A 19,993-nucleotide genomic window follows, 5' to 3' on the forward strand; every position below is an offset into this window, starting at 1 on the left:
CCATGGAATTCTAGAAATCAGTAGTAGCCTTTTATTTCAGAAAGCAAACCTAAGGTTCTGTTAATGTTCTGAAAATGAGGCAGAGAAGCCTCAATGTGGAAAATACAAGTAATGCATTTTTAGTAACATCTGTGAAAAATGAGCCTAGAACCTTGATCCAGAGCTTCCAGGACAGCAGTTACTTATCTTCTTTCAAGTTGCCAAAAAGGCCATGGAAATGGGCATGAAAGGGAGAGATGCTCTGTCAATGTAGGGTTCATCCAGCTCCTGCATAATCACTTCACACTGAGACCTTAGCAGAGATATAATGAGTGTGGACTGTGTCCAAAAGAGACAACTAGAACCACCAGAAACCCGGAGGACACGGATGAAAAGAAACACCAACTTGAGTTTCTATCAAGACAGACTGAAGTGTTAGAATTGTTAAATCTGGAAATTCAAGTTTGGAGAGAGTATAGCAAACACATTGACAAATTATATGAAAATAGATTTGTTGATTAAATTTGGGTCTGCTAGGATGAGTGGGGGTACCCTGAAGTTTAAAGAGATTATCTTATTACATATAAAAGAAGTATTTTTCAGAGCAACAAAGAAAATATAGACCTTTGTAAGTCAAGGAAATGAAAGAAATACAGTTTTTAAAAGGTAATAATTAGGTTGGGCAAGGTGGTGCACACTTGTTATGCTAACTGCTAGGGGGGTTGAGTTAGGAGGATTGCAAGTTCAAAGCCAGTCTCAACAATTAGTGAGGCCCTGAATAATTTAGTGAGACCCCATCTCAAAATAAAAAATAAAAGGATTGAGATGTGACTCAGTGATCAAGTGCCCTGGGTTCAATTTAAAAAAAAAGTAATAATGAATTATTAGATTAGAGCTTCAGAATAGGTTATGTGGACAAAAGGAGAAAGTTTGCCTGATTGAGGCCACAGTTAACTCTACATATATCTCTTGGTCTTTTTGTAAGAAAATTAGATTGAATTGCCCTTTGATGCTATCCAGCAAGGCAATTTCTCCTTTTTAAAAAATGAGTCAAATTTGTAAATGTCCTTTCTTCTTTTGTAAGATGGTCATTCAGGTAAGATCACAAAAGAAGACAGAGGAGAGGTTAAGGGAAATGCTTGTAATACCCACAGGTCCAAGAGCCACAGTTTTCCTTTACAGTACTACATGGGAGTCACCAGGGTGGTCAGGAAGCAGAAGACAGGAGTGAGTGGAAGAGTTAGGTCAGAGCCTTTCTTGGGATCTCTCCAGGGGCAGGGTGAAGAGTTTAGGACTGACTATTTGAATGATTGGGGTGGGTTTTGGGCTATAATTGCATGACACCTGGTCCTGGGGTATAAAGGCCAGGTAGAAGAGGTATGGCTCCTGGTGGTTTAGAAAGCCTATAAAATGTGCTCCTGGATGGTCTTTCCTGTCTCTAGGAATGTGATCAAATTTTGCAAGGAAGAGGAGAATTATATAATTCCCTTCTCCACATCAGCTCCTTGAGTTTTTTTTAACAGGTGGGATAGTGTTTTTTCTGCCAAATTAAGCAAGGAGCCAACATTGTTCTTGGGTTCATACTGAGAGAAGAAACACACAATCTGAAGCTGTGGGTTGAGGGGTGTTTTGGGCCATTTCAGACCCTTGGAGCTTAGTATCTGTGAATCTCCTGCTGCTTTCATCCATTTGCCTTCCCCAGACCACAGGATTTGCTTTCACACATGGTTAAGCCTGCTTCTCAATAGCAGATCTGGAAATTCCATTCATCTGGAATATGTAATGGCTAGAAGTGGACTTTGATATTTTCCTTTGCCAATAGATATTGTTCTCTAATGCAGAATGAATTCCAACCTGACAGTTTCTGAGACTAGAAGAGGGCAGGGATGACTTGATGGTACACTGAATTATTGATTCTAGATGATCAGACACTGGCAGTTAAATGTGCTTTATTCTGTACCCAAGGAACAGGCATGGATTTAGAGCAGGAGATAAAGGTGCCATTCTTTTGCTGTTTGAATGCAACCAAAGTGTTGCATTTATAGAACAAATGACCTCCTGAAGAAGAGATGGAGCTGGCAACTCCTCAGTTGAAAATGTCTGTCTGACTCCCACAAGATCAATATGCCATGGATAGACTGCAAAGACCTCATTTAGAATTTGCATTGTGTGCGGTTAAGATATAAAAACTTATTGCCAAAGTTTATTTTATATGTTCAATTTTTGAGAACTCACTAAATGATTCATGCATATAATCTCATTTTCTTTTCTAAGCAACTCCATGAGATAGATCCTACTAATATCTTCTCTTAAAGATGGGACAATAAAGATTGATAGAGTGAAGTATACTTCCTAATGATAAGGAAGTGTCAAGGTAGTCATGGAGTCAGAACCCAAGTCCAAGTTATCTACTACTAAAACTGTGGGCCATTTTGTACGCTTTCTCCTGGTCTCTATTTGACTGTTCTGGTTCCTCACTTGTGATAAATCTAGTTTTACTTCTTGGTTAATAATTTGGAAGCCTTTAGTTCTCTCCTATAGGACTGTTCTCTACTGCATTCATCATTTCTGTCTTCTTTCATTTATTGCCTCAGAATTCCTTAGCCTCAAGGGTAAATACCACCTCTGTTCCCAATCCTTCAGGTTATAGTCTGGCCCCTTTGGACAAGAACATATCTAGTTCACAGGTTCTCCTCTAAGGCCTTCTGGCTATTGGCTGATATTTTTAGGTAAGGATTATTAAGGAATGATATTGTGAAGTTTGGCATGTCGGTGGTTTGCAATGACACAGTTATTTTCATGGTACATTAATACCTGAGAAGGTGTATGGTGGTAGATAGATGAGACACAGGTAAAGAGGTCCTCAGCAGATAAGTACAGTAAGGAGATAAATGCCTGTACACAAATATAAAGGTGGAAGGACAGTTCACACAAGGCTGTTACTCATGGTTTATGTGTTCTTTATTGTGTGCTAAGTTGCTTCAGTTAATAGAACAAAGACAACGGATTGAGTTGGAAAAGTCATATAAAAATAACTGAGAGAGAACACAAACCAAGGATCAAAAGTGATAATAACCCTACCAAATTTTTTGCATCGTGCTTATGACTTGTAAAGTATATCTGCATACATTTTCTAACTGGAGCCATGTAACATATTATGATGTGGGAAGACAGGCATTATCTGACCATTTTACAGACAAAGGATCCAAAATTAGAGAAGTTGTTTGACCTGTCACAGGTCACAAGGATTCTCCAATTCCTCTGTGTTGTTTCCTTTTCCACAGCAGGCAGAGCTACTGGCCTTAGCTACATAGCAATAAGCCCACTTGCCATGTGATGTCTATTAAAATCTGAAGCCAAGTCAGCATTTCCAAACCACAACTTCAAAGCCATTATCATCTAAGAAAGTCTGGTCAGCTATACACCTTCTAGTTATGCAAATGAAACCCCTATCCAAGGATTCATTCAAATTGTGAAAAAGGAAAGACATATGTGATCCAAATCTAATCTTTCTTAATCTATCATTTTAGACTATAAAATAGGTTCTCATGTGTATGGCAGGTAGTACCTTCTTTTAAAAAGTTTAAAAATAAATTTAAATTGTGGTAAAATGTACATAAGATAAAATTTACCATCAGCATATTTTTTAACTTGTTCTAATTGGTTATACATGACAGTAGTATGCATTTTGATACATTGTACACAAATGGAGCATAACCTCTCATTCCTCTGGATGTACATGGTGCTGAGTCATAAATGTAGTGTAATCATACATGTACATAGGGAATATTGTCTGTCTCATTCCACTGTCCTTCCCATCCCACTGCCCCAACCCTGCCCTCACTCCCTTCTGCACAATCCAAAGTTTCTTCATTTTTCCCTATCCCCCCATCCCACTATGGACCAGCACCTGCTTATCAGAGAAAATATTCAGTCTTTAGTTTTTTGGAATTGTCTTATTTCACTTAGCATGATATTCTCTAGTTCCATCCATTTACCTGCAAATGCCATAATTTCATTTTTCTTTAAGGATGAGTAATATTCCATTGTGTATATATACCACATTTTCTTCACCCATTCTTCTATTTAAGAGCATCTATGTTGGTTCCATAGCTAAAAATACAGTTTAGTAGTGTTAATTACATTCAGGGTATTGTGTAGACAATGTCCAAAATTCCCTTAGTCTCACAAAACTGAAACAACTTACCTATAAACAATCACTACCCATTTGTTTCCTGCTCCCTGATTCCCTGGCAACCATAATTGTATTTTCTGCCTCTATGAGTTTGACAACTAGGTAACTCACATAAATGGAATCACACAATATTTGTCTTTTGGTGACTGGCTGACTTCACTTACCATAATGTCTTCAAGTTTCACCATTCTGTGTCAGAATTGCCTCCCTTTTTGAGGTAGAAGAATGTTCCATTGTATCTGTATATCACATTTTATCTGTTCAAATTTCAGTGGACACTTGGGTTGCTTCCCTCTTTTGGCTATTGTGAATGATGCTGTGATGAACATGGCCATACAAATATCTTTTTGAGATCCAGCTTTCAATTCCTTTGGATATTTTGGATCCTGTGGAAACTACTTTAGTTGAGGAGCTGCCATGCTGTTTTTCTTATTGGCTGCCCCATTTTACATCCCACCAACAGGGCACAGGAACACTAATCTCTCCACATCCTTGCAGACTTTCATTTTTTTAATAGAAAATATCACATGGTGGGAGTTGTTTAATATATTGTGGTTTTGATTGTTATTTTCCTAACATTCATGATGCCAAACAGTTTTTCAGTGACTTCTTGGCCATTTGGATGTCTGTTTTTGGTGTCGTTTTTGTAGAAACATGTATTCAAATTCCTTGCTTATTTTTCAATTGGTTTGTTTTTTGTTGTTGAGTTATAAAAGTTATGTATATATTCTAGATCCTAACCCCTTATCAGATACTTGCAAAATTTTTCTCTACTTCATAGGCTGGCTTTTCACTCTGTTGACACTGTTCTTCACTGTGCAAAAGTTTGAAATTTTGATGTAGTCACTTTCTTCTTCATCAGTTCTTAGCCTGTGTTCCTTTTTAGAAATCAATTAAATACATAGATCATCTCCTAAGGAAAATCATACATGTACATACACATTCAAATACAATCTCACATACCTACTCATGAGATTTCGAATCCCTTGATCTCTATCCAGGGAGTTCTAGAGAAGTTTCTGGGGAGAATTCTGCAGTTTGACTGCTCAGTTCATGATGACTGAGCTGGGGTTGGCACAGATCCTGGGTACTGGTGGCAGCTCCAGTTCTGCTGAGCTCTGAGTCCAGGCCTGCTTGATTCCAGATCCTGCCCTTGGATTTCCTCTAGTGGAGGAAAGTTAGGTCTGCAGTTCCTGCAATGATAAGGATTTAACTAGGATGGAAGAAAGGAAAGTTCAGATGTGTAGGCAGGGGCTAACTGTGTGTGGTGGGGTGGGGTGTTAAGGCAGTGGGGTGTGGGGGTAGGTGCCTCTCAGGAAGGTGACTGCACCTGAGAAGATAGATTAGTTAAGGTTCCCAGAAAAATGGAAACCTTTATGAGCACTTAATACAAAGGGAACATAATTCAGGGAATTGGTTCACAGGAGAGAAAAGAGGCTGAAAAATGAAGCAAGGGAACAACTTCCCAATCCAGAGTTCTGTCTAAAGTAGAAAAGCAATGGGGAAATAGACCAAAGCAGGAAAATAAAAAGTGGGAGGAACACATTGGTTTCTGCTTTACTCCAGCCAGTGTCTCCATTGGCCACTCAGCCAGAGCACACTTTTGGGGACCAAGGAAGCAGAGAAGGGGAAGGATGTGGAATGAATCTGAGACAAACAGACCCTAATGGCAAGGTACACTAGGGACATCTGGATCATGGGATGTTAGCAATCCTCTCCCAAGGTACATGGAGGATCTCAGTTCTTTGTATGCATTTTATCTGTTGACTTGGTTGTGCCACTTGAGATCTGCGGATTAAACATTACAGCTTAGGCTGCTATCAGTTGGAAGGGTTTTATCTGCTCACCTCAGTTTTGACCAGGACTGTGAAAATTCAGGACCAGAGTAGATGGAGCAGAGTAAGAACAAGGGAGAAGTGAGCAGATCTGTGACCAAACTCATGGCCTTGGTTAAACAATGAAATTAGTAATTTATGGAAATAGGTCTGGTTCATTGATTTGGGAAGGTAGAAAACAGGGTGCCTTTGATAACTATTCAAGGAGGGCAGGGTAGGGAATTTTTAAACTAGTAATTTGAAACAAGTTTCTTCTGTACATAATGAAGACCAAGGCTAATTCTTCATTTTCCTTTCTTAAGTGTCCATTTCCTTACATATAGCCCTTAAGTAAAGCAAATGATAGTGACACAAAAGCACTACAAAAATAAAGACTACTTGTAGGACAGACTAGGTGGTAGAGCAAAATGAGAAGAGGGGAACTAGAAGAGAAAAGAAAAAGAGTAAGAGGTGGAGCCAAGGGAGAGAGCAAGGTAGAATTTTGTTTAAAAGAACAGGGAGGAGTAATTGGGAGAGCCGGGCCTTAAATAGGGGTTGAATAATATAGAAAAATGAAATATGGTCAAAATAAAGGGAAGGGGGATTAAGAAGAAGCAGAGAAGTTTTGAAGGGAGCTTATATGAAGCTAATTGTCAAGTACACTCAACTAGGCACTTCCAACTTTGTATGAATTTTCAGTTTTCATAACTCTAGTTCTACTATATTCCATGTGACAGGCACTCTGGGGTCTGAAAGAACTTATCAGGTAATGGTGTGAAGTAAATGACCCCATTTGTTGGACTTCATTGATCCAGGCGATTAGATGGGTAGGACACCAAGACAGTGTCCATGGCCTCTTGCTTGACAGTGACTGGGGCAAACATGAGTTAAATCTTCTAGGGTGTTCTGGTATTTGACTTTGCGAGGTGTGGTCCTGAACACTGACAGTGGGGGCAAATACTTTTAGTTAGAATATAGATCCAAGCAGAAATTAACAAATTCAAGATATGGTTCTTCTTAATCACTGAAATCAGAGGCAAAAATTATGAATGTTAGATCATAGGAAAGTCATGAATTAATGTAATAGTAATGATTCAACAGCCATCTATTCTTCTAGAATGAAGCACATATTGCCAGGATACATATGAGAAAATGAAAATGATTAATGATTTAATTAGAGTCTACATATTTTCATATTTTTATTATAATTTTTATTATTTTATAACTAAATTATCTCATCTTAGTATTCATCTTTAAAAGTCATAGTCCACAGGAATGGAGGAAGGAAGGACTGTATAGATGGAGGGGAAGGGTGGGAGGGGAGGGGGGAAGGGAAAAAAATGGCAGAATGAATCAAACAACATTACCCTATGTAAATTTATGATTACACAAATGGTATGCCTTTACGCCATGTACAAATAGAGAAACAACATGTATCCCATTTGTTTACAATAAAAAGAAAAAGAAAAAAAAAAAAAAAAGAAAAAAAAAAAAAGTCATAGTCCTGATACAATTTTTACTTTGCCTTGTTAAAATTAGGAAATTTTTCTTCCTTTTCCATTGCCCAGCCATTTGAATAATCAAAAAAAGTAGACACTTTTAATTTTTTTCTGTTTTTTTGCTTCTCCTTAGTTGCACTTATTATGCACTTCTGTCTCTTAATACAGTAAAATACTGCTTATAAAATTCTTACTTTAGACAATATTTAAATCTTATTGTGACTTATTTCCATTACTGTTGCAAAGAGATTAGTTTTCTGAATGAACTAAATATTATGAGTATCTGTTAGCTAGTTTTGAGTAATATTAAATAGTACTGCAATTTTTTCTTAACCATCATTTTTAAACATTGAAATAAATTTAGTAAAATATTTATGATAGATGCAAATGATCATCTCTCAAAACCTTAGTCTCTTCTTTCATAGTAATAAAATAACAGTTTAAAGAGGAAAAGGAAAAACAAGGGAAGACTATCCCAAATGGCTAAACAGAGGCTCCTAGCACTCATCTGCACCTTCAAAATAATAGAACGCTAGAGTTGTAGCTCAGTCATATGAAGAATGTGCTGGCGGCCATTCTGTCACCCTGAAGGCAGGGCCCTCAGGAGAATGACACCTATTCAGGGTGCAGCAAGCAGCTCAGAAGAGGTCACTCCTGCTGACCTCACCCAACTCCCAGATACAGGCTTGGCTCAGGCCATCTGTCATTAGACTTCTCAGATTCTTTGATCATTCTCCCTGCTTTCTTTGCTGGCTTGTATATGACAATTGGAAATCATTTCTGTTGCTGTCTAGCCAAGGAGTTCTGTAGTTCCTACCTTCTGGCTCAATGGATCTACCTGGAAATACAAGAACTGGAATTTAGGCTAGCTTCTAAATGGAACTTGCCAATAACACTTTGAGACTCCTAAGTGTATTTGAACAGGACTCTCATTGGAGGATCCAAAACGTTCAAGCAATATCTGTCATGGGATGGCCACTGGCTGACCTGTTCCTGTGGTTGATGTGAACCCACAAGGGGTCAATCCATGGTAAGTGCTTCGTTCACCACAACACTAGAGAACAAACCTGAGCTTCAGAGCAGGAACAAAAGTGGCCAGAGCCAGAAAGTATATCAGGAATATCAACCCAGCTTGTCCTATGCAAATCCAAGTGCTGTGGGAGGAACATATAAATACCTGTGCTGCCAGTCAGGGAGCTGATCACTGCTGACATCCCTTGAAGATATCCAGGTGTTTCAGAAAAGGAAAAGAAAGGAAGAGCTTAAACTAGTTCAATCCCCCACCTTCCACTAGATGATCTAGGGTAAAGTTTGCTCACTGTGAATCATTAGAATGCTCAATTCTCTGCCCTAAAGAAAGTCCATCTGTCATTTGTTTGGCTTGGTTCTGGGGTTAGCAGCCAGAGGTACTTGAGCACTGAGCTTCAACCCCCGAACTTTCCTGTTTGGTTCTGTTTACCCAGGGCCTTGTGCATTCAAGGCAAGCACTCTACCAACTGAGCTATCTCCCCAGCCCTGGTTCTGTTTTCTTTTGTGGCAAGATCTCACTATCTTGCTAAAGTCCTCACTCCCTTGCTGAGGCTGGTCTCCAACCTGGGATCATCCTGCCTTAGCCTCTGGTGGAACTAGGATTATAGTTGTGCACCAACTGTGCAAAGCTCTCTGCCATTTGGAAACATGCAATGTATGAGGAAGCATGGCCTATGACTTCCCATGCCAAGGAATGTGCCCTCCTGTAGAGACCATAAGAGTCCTCTCCAGCGGGAACTTGCACAGGTCCCCCAAGACAGCTCTGTGCTTCCTTTGTCCCAGAACACACAGCTTAGGCAATTTTTCAGTGCTCACCTACCTTGCTGCAGGTAATGATCCTTCCTTGCACTACTGTCATGGTTGTTTTTGCTGCCTTTGACTCCCCAAAGGCATGAAACCTCTGTGATTTTGGTTGCAAATTTTCCTATTGTAGAAAAACAGCAATGAATTCCAGTTGAGGTTGACTGATGAGGGTGTTTCAATCTTTACAAACCCCATCCAGGAAAAAAGACTGCCGTGATGGCTCCTCAGGGACAGGTGAGGAAAGTGGATTTGTAGAAAGGCACTGAAGCCTGGAGGTCAAGACCCACAACTCATCAGAAGTAGCTCAGCCCACTCCCTTGTCAATCACTCAAGCTGGCTACACTTTTGACTTCCGGGAAATCAGACTCTCTAGTAATCCCAGGGCTGGGTCTGGGTATGCTTGCCACAGATACCTGTGCTCTGGAGGTGACTTCAGAAGCCTGGCAGGTGGTGATGTGTGTAGCCATTCCAACCTATACCTGGGGCTTGACTCTCACAGACAGGTTAAGTTTCTCCAAGACTTTGAACACCAAGCACTGAATAGCAGAATGATAACACTCATAACTCCATTCCCTCACCAACCTTGCCAACATTGTGGCATTCGTTAGGTGCACACTAGCAGGATGAGGAGATTGGTGGTCCTGGAAGGTGTCATCTTGTCAAAAGTTCCTTGGAAGGGCAGGGGCTGGGTGTGAGGTGACACCTCATATCATCCTTCCTAAATATCCTCTCTTTGCAACAAGTTCACCATGTACTGGAGGCTGAGAGTCCCAAACTTTAGGAAATTTCTGTCTATGCAGGACCAGAACAACCATAGTGACAGTCTTAGAAACTCTGCCCACCTGTGCCCTACTGTGGGTGACTTAGCTGGTGACTGTGGAGGAGGAGGGTGCAAATCCTGGCCTTTGGATGACCACACCCTTCAGAGGAGTCCCTGCTGCACCAACTACATTCACAGCTGCATCTGCTCTGGTCTCATATTTCAGGGAACACAGACTCCCTCGCAGTCCCTGGAGTGCCCTCACCTGGAGCCCTTAGAGGTTTCCATGCCTGGCCACCTAAGCTGACCCTGCCCCGCCCACCCAGGAACCTTCCCTACTGCTACTCTTTGGGTGGACTCTCAGGAATAACAGTCACAATGGCTGCAGTGTTACCCCTGAGGAGGGGACCTACTTTGCTTTGTGGCCCTTGAGGACATCCATCGCTTGCAGGGCTGCATGGCATTCAGGACTGTCAGCCGCGATTAGGGTCAGACCTTGCACTGTCCCAGCTTCTGTGCCGGGAATCTGGGACCTGAGCTGCTCCTTCTTGGAAGGAACTTGAATCTTGCCCTTCCAGCTGGTTCATTGATATTATAGTCTGAGCTGTGGGTTAAAGACCTAAAGATCCAGGAATGGTGAGAGTGGGACAGTAGAGGGGGCGTGGTGAGTCCACCCAAGGAACAGCAGTAGGGAAGGTTCCAAGGTGGGCGTGGCAGGGCGGGGTCAGTGCAGGTGGCGGGCTTGGGAAACTCTAAGGGCCACAAGTTTGGCAGGACTCCCAAGACCAACCCCCCCCCCCCGCCGCCCCCCAGACATTACTTGTAGGTTGGGACAGTGCAGAAACCCTGAAAAGAAAATGGATTCAAGCAGCATCACTCAGAGACTTTGACAAAGGGCAGGGACACAGCCTTCACTGTTTTCTCAGACATTGTTCTTGCTAGCAAGACTCCATGGGTGACACCTGCTGGCCAGAATCACCATAGCTTCGGAAAATGCAGGCAGTCATTTCCGGGCCCTATTGGAACTGTAGTATGGCCCCTAGGCTGAGAGGATGGGCCCTTGTTTCTCTCTCTTATTCAATATCCAGTTGCTTTCCTCCCTGCTGCCTTGCTCCCTCACTAGCCCCCTTGCCAAACCTCTATACACAGGAGTATGTATATCATAGACTTTGGTCCCACAGAGGCTTTCCACTTGTATTTTCAGGTCTTCCAGCTCAGATTTTCTACTTCAATCCGCTGAAAAAAAGAACACTGCAGATGAACCAAAGAACAGATGAAATTCCTATCTTGGTGTCCATTAAAAAAATTATTATTAGAGCACATCCACACCTGGTCATTGAGGGGTTGGTCAAGGCCTCATTTGCAATGAATGTAACAAAATTCAACATTGCAGCAAGGGGCCCATGGCCCCAAATCTGCAATATTTTCTTTCTGGTTTTCCAGAAGAAATATTCTACAATCTGTTCAATTGAACTTGGTTGAGATTCACAAATGCGCCCATACTGTAAGAAGACAGGAGGAGATGTATGTGATTGCCTGCCTCTCCTCTCCTGCCTTCTCAGTCACCCATTCCAGCATCACTTTGTCTTGCTTTTCTGGACTCTAATAGAGTCTCACCACTCTGGAAAACTGTGTGGAGATTTCTCAGGAAACTTGGAATGGAACCTCCATTTCACCCAGTTATCTCCCTCTTTGGTATACACCCAAAGGCAGTCAGAGTGCTCTGCCTCCTTCCTCACAACAACCAGCACAGAGTCCACCAGTTCTGGGCTTTCTGTGTAGTGCCCCTTGGCCCTATCATTCCCAGCACTACTCTAACCAAAGACCAAGTTGTATGGCTTGAAGATCTGCCTAAAGGGGCCCAAGTGCACAGAGTCCATGGAGTCAGACTTCTCGTCCATGAGCATAGCACGGGGTACATGCTTGTCACTGGTGGCCTTATTCTAGTACATGGATTGATACACTGCAACTGCAGATGGCTGTCCCCCTGGTACATGCTGGTAGGATTGCAGTCATCCTGATGGCTGATCACCTGCCAGAAGTTGACACCCATCTGTCTGCCACATTGCCCAGCCTGCAGGTGTATGATCTCCCTCCTGGTGTTGGGGTTCAGGAAGTAAGAGGAACTGAAGAGTTGACACACAGTGTCTTGAATAAGTTTTACGTATTGATAAAAATTGCTTATTCGCATGTGATTTTTTTTTCTTGTTTTTGGTGGGGTTCTCCTTTTTGTCTTTTCCTCTATGGAACGGAGATGGAATCCAGGGCTTGATGAATTCAAGGCAAGTGCATTGCAGCTGAACTACACTCAACCCATTCATTCACTTGTTGATTAGGTGCCATGAATGAATCTACTATAAATATTCAAAAAAGAAAAAAAAAAACTGACCAACAGCGTTACTATGTTTCCACGCTCGAATTAGCATAAAATTGGACCAATATCATTGGTCCCTTCTTTCAAGCCCTAATTTCCATAAGTTTGGACCAATGGCAGTGAACCAAGGGCTATATAAACCCCGAAACGTGGTGCGAGTCTGGTGTTCCAGGGGTAAAGTGCAGTTCTGCTTTGTGTTATGCGGAGGAACGAAGTTAATTCTTCATATTCATAAGAAGAAATGGATGGTTAGCTGCTGTTGTCTGCTGCAACACTTCAAGGGGTGGACCATCGTTAGGACCTGCAGTGGTTCTGGGTTGCAGAGACATGGGCTTGCTCAGATCCCCCACCTGCCTACAGAAGCAGAGAACTGAAATTCATCGCAGAACTCCGTAACAAAGGTATTGTTATGTTAGATAATTTGAATCTTCTTAAATTTCTAAATTTTAATTCCTGTTAGCTAATACTATAACTCAATACAGTTTGCCCAATGCTTTCACATTTGACACATTCTTCTTTTGACTATTTTATCAGTGTTAGAGTTTACATTCTGATTCCCTTTACTGTTAGGTTTCTCTGTAGTTTCCAATCAGGGATTCTGTTCTGGAATCTTATGTGGTGTTAGGTCACAGTTCACTAGAGCCAAGAGACCAATGGTCAAGCATCCCTTAAGCATGTTGTCAGTGTCCCTGAACTTGTTTCCTGCCTGGCCCTGCATTCCCAACACGTCTCCCATGCCAGTAATGATGAACTCACCACGTAGGCCTCCTTAGTTGGTGAAGGTGATTGCACATGAGAACAGGCTGAGAGTAGAGAGGGTGGAGACAAATTGAGAAAGATGTTTTACTGTAAAATTAGGGTGGACTTTTATTTTTAGTATCACTGGCAGTTTAGGTAGTATTTTTTTTTCATGAGGTAGATAATAGTTATTTTTTTTAAATGTAAGTTTTCTGTTCTATATTTAATAGACATCATAGAAAGTTTAAAAGAGGATACTTCAATGTGAAAGTGGGATAATTTAAATAATTTGCAATCCACCATTCAGATATACCTCTGTGTGTGTGTGCTGCAACTTACAGCATACTTGTATTTTGTGAATGCTAAGGAGGGTCAACTACTTACTATGTTGGGCTTAATTTTTATTTAATAAAATATGATGTACTACTACATTCCTTTCTTAATAGAATTTTGGCCATGATTTAACATTCCATTACAAGGATTTCTGATAATCAGTTGAGTCACTTCTTAAAATTTGAGTATTTAACTTTTATTTTTTTCTCATAAAGAGAACATTTTTGTCTCAAAATATTTCTGTGTATTGCTGATTATGAAACCTTTTGTGGTCCCATGGAATGTGTGCATCAAGAGAACAAGCTTGGGGACTGGACAAGGAGTTCAGTGGTAGAGCATTCACCTAGCACATGTGGAACTAGTGGACTTAGGGCTCTTTCTCTCCTTCAGGCCACATCTAGGTGTGGACCTTGACCCTGTCACTGTCAGAGCTCCAGCCCATTTGATCAGGTGCTTACTAGGCTTCTCATCCACAAGGATCACAGTGTGTTGCTGTCTTTTATCTTCTGTCAGATTCAATGTTCAGGGTAACCTTGATGGCAGCCTAGTGGCCCAGCTTGCTTCTCTGAGGACTCCACTAAGGATGTCAGCATTGCCTCTGAAGCTGCAGCAGAGGCACTGGAAGACAGGTGACTTCTTTTTGTGGCTGTGGTGGTTTTCAGCATTGCTTTGTTGGCCTTCACACTCTTCACTTTGACTTCCTTCTCTTTTGGTGTCACCTTCGTGAAACTCCCAAAGGCGGTTTGTTAATCCAGAGATAGTGGACCCAGAGTCACCAACCCTCACTGTGCATCTCTTGGCTGACTGTCAGTCCACCTGTTAACTCATAGGGAGATGGCTGCAGGGGACTAGTTATTCTGTCCAGACAAGACAGTGTCCAGAAGAAGAAAGACACTTTCTCCCTTAGCCCTTTCCTAGGAGAGAAGAATATGTTTCCAGAACCTCTTTCTGCATGTGATTTCTATTTGTCTCATTAACCACAGTCTGGTCAAATGCCCATTCCTAAAATAATAAAGGAGAAAGTAAAAATACTCACTGCAGCTTGGAGTGGGATGGCTTCCCCTGAGGCACCTGGCACTGTAGGGAAGATCTGCACACCCCTGGGGTCATACTGCAAAGAAAAAAGGAGGGAAGGCATGTGCAGCCCTTCTCTCAAATGGGGTGGGAATTGTTGGGAATTGTGAGTATACAATGCACAAGTTGTCTACTGAGACAGGCAGTCAAGACCAGCACCATCATTATGAATTTGAAGGAGCATGAGCCCAGACTCTGGTTCATTTTGTTTTTTTGATTTGCATAAGTTAAGCTATTCTTCCATCTGTGGGATAAAAACAACTTGGTCATGATGTACAATCTTCTTAACATGCTGCTTTTAAATACAATTTGCTAATATTAAGAATAATTGCTTCTGAATTCATTAGGGATGTTGGTTGGTAGTTTTCTTTACTTCATGTGCTTTATCTGGTTTTGGTAGGAGTGAGATACTGACTTTATACAATGAATTTAGGTTGTTTAAGTTGAATCCCTTTCTGTTTCATGGAGTAATCTGAGGAGCATTAGTATTATTTCTTGAAAGATCTGGAAGATTCAGGTGAGAATCTCTCTGGTCCTGATATTTTCTTCATTGGAAGGCTTTTTATTACTGCTTCTATTTCATTTCTAGTTACTGGTGTGCTTCAGTTTTCTGTGTCCACCTTATTCAATTTTGGCGTCTTATGTGTCCAGAAACTTTTCTATTTATTCTAGATTTTAAAATTGTAGAAGTGTTTAAGTTTCCACCATAGTTCCCAATGATCCTCTGGATTTCTGTGATTCTGTGGTGATTTTTTCTTCTCTAATTTTATTAACTTGTGTCTTTTACTTTTGGTTAGTTTGGCTTAGGCTTATCAATCTTGATTGTCTTTTAGAAAAGCTGACTATTTGTTTCATTGATTATTTGTATTTTTATTCTCAAATACATTGATTTTAAATCTAATCAAAAATTTCCTTCTTTTTAACTACCAGTTTTGGAGTATTTTTGTTGTTGTTGTTGTCTCTCTTGTTTTTCAAGGACCTTGAGATACATTTTTTTTTATTTTAATTTTTTTGACATTTGTAATTTTCTTATATATGTGCATACAGCTATATAAACTTTCCTGTTACAGCTGGCTTTATAGTGTCCTAGAGGTTTTGGTATGTTGTATCACTATTCTCATTTGATTCTAGGAACTTTTTAATTTTTCCCCCGATTTCTTCTGTCATCCATTCATTATTCAAAAGTGTATTGTTCAGTCTCTATATGTTTATAATGTTCTGTATGTTTTTTGGGATTTAATTTTACTCCATTTTATCAGAATTTTTGTAATGAATTACAGCTTTTGTGTAGTGTGTATGTGTAGTAAATGTTGCTTTGTGACCTAAAACATGCTCTGTTTTGGAGAAACTTTCATGAGCAGCTGAGAAGAAATTATCTTCAAATATTGGTGAATGAAATATTGTATAGATGCCTGTTAATTTCTTTTTTAAATATTTTTTAGGTTAGAAGAGTCTTCACTGAGTTTCTGTGTAGATGACTATCTGTTGGTGAGTGGGGTGTGTTGTAATCACCTAATATTGTACTGAGATCTATCTGAGGCTTTAACCACAGTATTGTCTGTTTTATGTAAGTAGGTTGACCAATGTTTGGCATTTAAATATTTATTATTTATCATTTTGCTGGATTGTTCCCTGTATCATTTTGAAGTGAAATTTCTGATCTCTTCTGATTAATTTTGCCTTGAATTCTGCTTTATTGGAAGTGAAAATGGTTAGTTTTGTTGGTTGTCAGATTCTCTTCAAATGGCATATCAATTTCTATCCTTTCATTTTCAACTTTTGTCTCTATTTGCCTATAAGGTGTGTCTCTTGCAAATAGCACAGTTAGTTCTTGCTTTTTAGTCCATTTTACCAGCCTACATCTTTTAATTGGAGAGTTGAGATAATTTACATTCAATGTTATTACAGAGAGATGTTTATTAATTCTAGCCATTTTGATTTATTTCTTAAAATTAATTTGGCCCTGTTTCTCACTTGCTTAACTACTCTTCAAATGAGATTTTTTTTTATTAGTGAGCTCTAGAGTTTTTAGAAGTTTCTGTTGTTTGGAATGTCTTTGTAATTATTTTCTGTAGTGATGGCTTAGTAGTCATGAATTCTTTTAGTTTCTGGTTTTTATTTCTTTTCTGATTCTGAGGGATAGCTTTTGCTGAATATACCAATCTCTTTTTGACAGTTATTGTCTTGGGACACATCATTCTAAGCACTCCTGGATTTTAGAGTTCATGCTGAGAAGTCAGAGATAATTCTGACTTTTAACATTTTAGTTACAATGCATCATGGAGAAATTTTTTTTTTATCTCATGTATTTGGGGTTCTGTATTTAGATGTTCATCTCATTGTCAAGGTTTGGAAGTTTTTCTATTATTATCTCCTGACAAAGTTATCCTTGTCATTTGCTGTATCTCATAACCCACTTTAATTCCAATGATTCTCAAATTTGATCCCTTAGTGTTGTTCCAGAGTTCTTGATATTTCTGTCATATTTATTTATTTTCTCTCCTTAAATAGTGTCTGAATGTTGAATGCTGGCACTTTGTCTTCCAGCTCTGAGATTGTCTGCAGCATGGTATATTCTCACAATGAGACATTCAAATGAATATTTATTTGATTTGTTCTGTCTTTATTTCCAAGATTTATGTTTGGTTCTTTTTCATTCCGTGCAACTCCTTATTGAATTTCTCACCCATATTCTTATTAACTTATAATCACAAATGTTTGATTCTCTTTATTCCGGAGCCTGGGAAGTTCAAGTTCAAAACTCCAGCACATCTTGTCTGGTTAGGTGGCACCTTCTCAGTGTGTCCTCACATGGTGAAAGGGAGAGGGTATCTGTAGGACCTCTATTAAAGGGCCTTAGCTGCATTTCTGAAGTCCCTGCTCTTAAGACTTAATCCCCTTTCAAAGCCCCCACCTTCCAAGGTTACCACCTGGGGGTGTAGGATTTCAGCATATGAATCTTTTGGTGGGGGATCCAGACTTTCAGGCTATAATAGAATCTTCATTAATCTAAGATGAATTGAATGCCTACCATGGGAGAGCCCCTGATCGAGGTGTTGAGGGACACTGGTGGCTAGGGTATGGTGCCTGTTCTTGTGGAGCTCATGGTGGCATATGAGGGAGTGGTAGCAAGGGTAACAGAGCCAGCCACAGTGCTATGTGGTTGTGTTGCAGTGCCTGTCATGGAACTGTGCTGGCCACATGTTCCTCTCCCACTGATTGTTGCTATCACACCAGATGAACATGTGTTTGGAGGCCAACCCGTAGAATACCCATTTATCATTATTGGCCAGCTAGCATGCACCCTTTACTTCACTATTATTCTCCTTATTCTTCCAACTGTCAGCTTACTTGAAAATAAGCACCTTAAACAAAGAGCCCTAATATAAATATTACCTTGACTTGTAACCAAAAAATGAAGTCTTAAACCTTCTTAGAGCAAAATTCAGGGAAGAAACAACAAATTCCACCTTCAGTTTCCAAAACTGATATTACTGACTTAAACTATTCCCTGCAATAACACTCAACCAGTTCCTCAAACCTGACTGCTATGTCACTATTAATTACTCTGCTATTTACAAAATTACCTCTATGTATAGCATGCACTAATGCTTTCTCACATATGATAATGTATATCCCTAAAAATTTTTAATAAGAACCTAGTACATTCTGTGTTTAATAACATTATTAAAACCCATCCCCGTACATATAAGCAAGCACATCAATACTCACATAGTACATAAAACATCATATTAATTATCCCACATAGCTAATTCTTTGAGGATATCAATATTCTTCACTGACACAAATTCTAGTACTGCATAGCATGTCCAACTCATGAGTGGCACATACCCCATTTCAGTCACAGTACTTTCACAATCCAAGTGGATATCCCCTCCCAATGGAGGTCTCTTAGTCTACCATCCTCCATGAAACCATCGACTGGCCCAATATGTGTCCTTCTTATTGCTCTGATCACATGAAACTTGGAGGTAGCTAATCTGAAACTTTATCTGACATCTGGTTCCTACCTCAGGACCATAACTTGTAACTCGCTCACAAGTTCCCCTTAAATAAGACATCATAATGGATTAGTGTCATATTTGCCTGTGATCCAACATAACTGCACTCTCATACCTTTAGTGGTTTATATTTTTTAGGTATGCTTCCACTCACCATTGGCTGTCAGAGGCCCCAATGCAGTCAATTCAATTGTAGCTGGATGTATTAGTCAGTATTCTCATCTAGCATATTAATCATAGGGTGTTAATATATTTATATTTGATGGACAAAAAAAAAATACAGAATTTCACAAGAACCCTTTATTTTACCTACACAATGTTTGGCCCCTTTATTTCTTAACTCTGGATAATGTTGTTCTTACATGATCTAAAATTTATTAACTCTTATCCCAGAATGTCCATATTAATATATTAAAATTTAATCTTTTTAATACTAAAGTCCCACTAACAAACACAAGCAACTAGAAATCTTCCTATACCCTTATTAACATAATACTTACATAATACTTTATTTTGCATATTCTATATAAGATGTGTCTATTTCAAGTCAACATGCAGTTACATAAATTTGTAATCAGTTGATGTAGTTTAAACATAGCAAAGTACTGAAAATACTTAGATAATATTTATACTCCATAAACACAAAGGTTTGGCCTTGACCTTTTTCTTAGCTTATAGTAAACTTACACATGCAAGCATCTCTGCCCCAGTGAGAATGCCCTGTATATCAAGATATGATCAAATGGTGCAGGTATCAAGTTCACTAATAATAAGTAGCTCACAAGGCTTTGCTCAATCACACCCCAGTGATTCCTAACACACACAGCAATGATTAAAATTAACATATAAATGAAGTAGACTAAGTTATACTAAACAGGACTGGTAAATTTTGTGCCTTCCACTGCAGTCATATAATTAACCCTAGTTAATACAATGTGGCATAAAGTGTGATTAAGATAATCATTGAATAAGACTAAGCTCTAAGCCATAGAAAGTCTTAGTCATAATAAAAGTAACATACAGAAGTAGTCTTAGAACTCCTAAATTCACTATAGCTAACACCCAAACTGGGATTAGATACCCCACTGTGCTTAACCCTAAACATAAATACTCAGTTAACCTAGACTATTTGCCAGAGTACTACTAGCAACCGCTTAAACCTCAAAGGACTTGGCAGTGCTTTTCCCTCTAGAGGATCCTGTTCTGTAATTGATAAACCCTGATAAACCTAGCCACCTTTTGCAATAAAGTTCCTTTAAGTTCCTTTAAATACAGTATAAAGGTGTGGTGTTAAGCTATGTTAAATAGAATTAAAATATTAGATTTTTTCAATAATTAGAAGGTTTAGTCCTTTGAAAAACATTGAAGTTTT

Source organism: Sciurus carolinensis, chromosome 12 (assembly GCF_902686445.1).
Source record: "Sciurus carolinensis chromosome 12, mSciCar1.2, whole genome shotgun sequence".
In the NCBI taxonomy this organism is placed as follows: domain Eukaryota; kingdom Metazoa; phylum Chordata; class Mammalia; order Rodentia; family Sciuridae; genus Sciurus; species Sciurus carolinensis.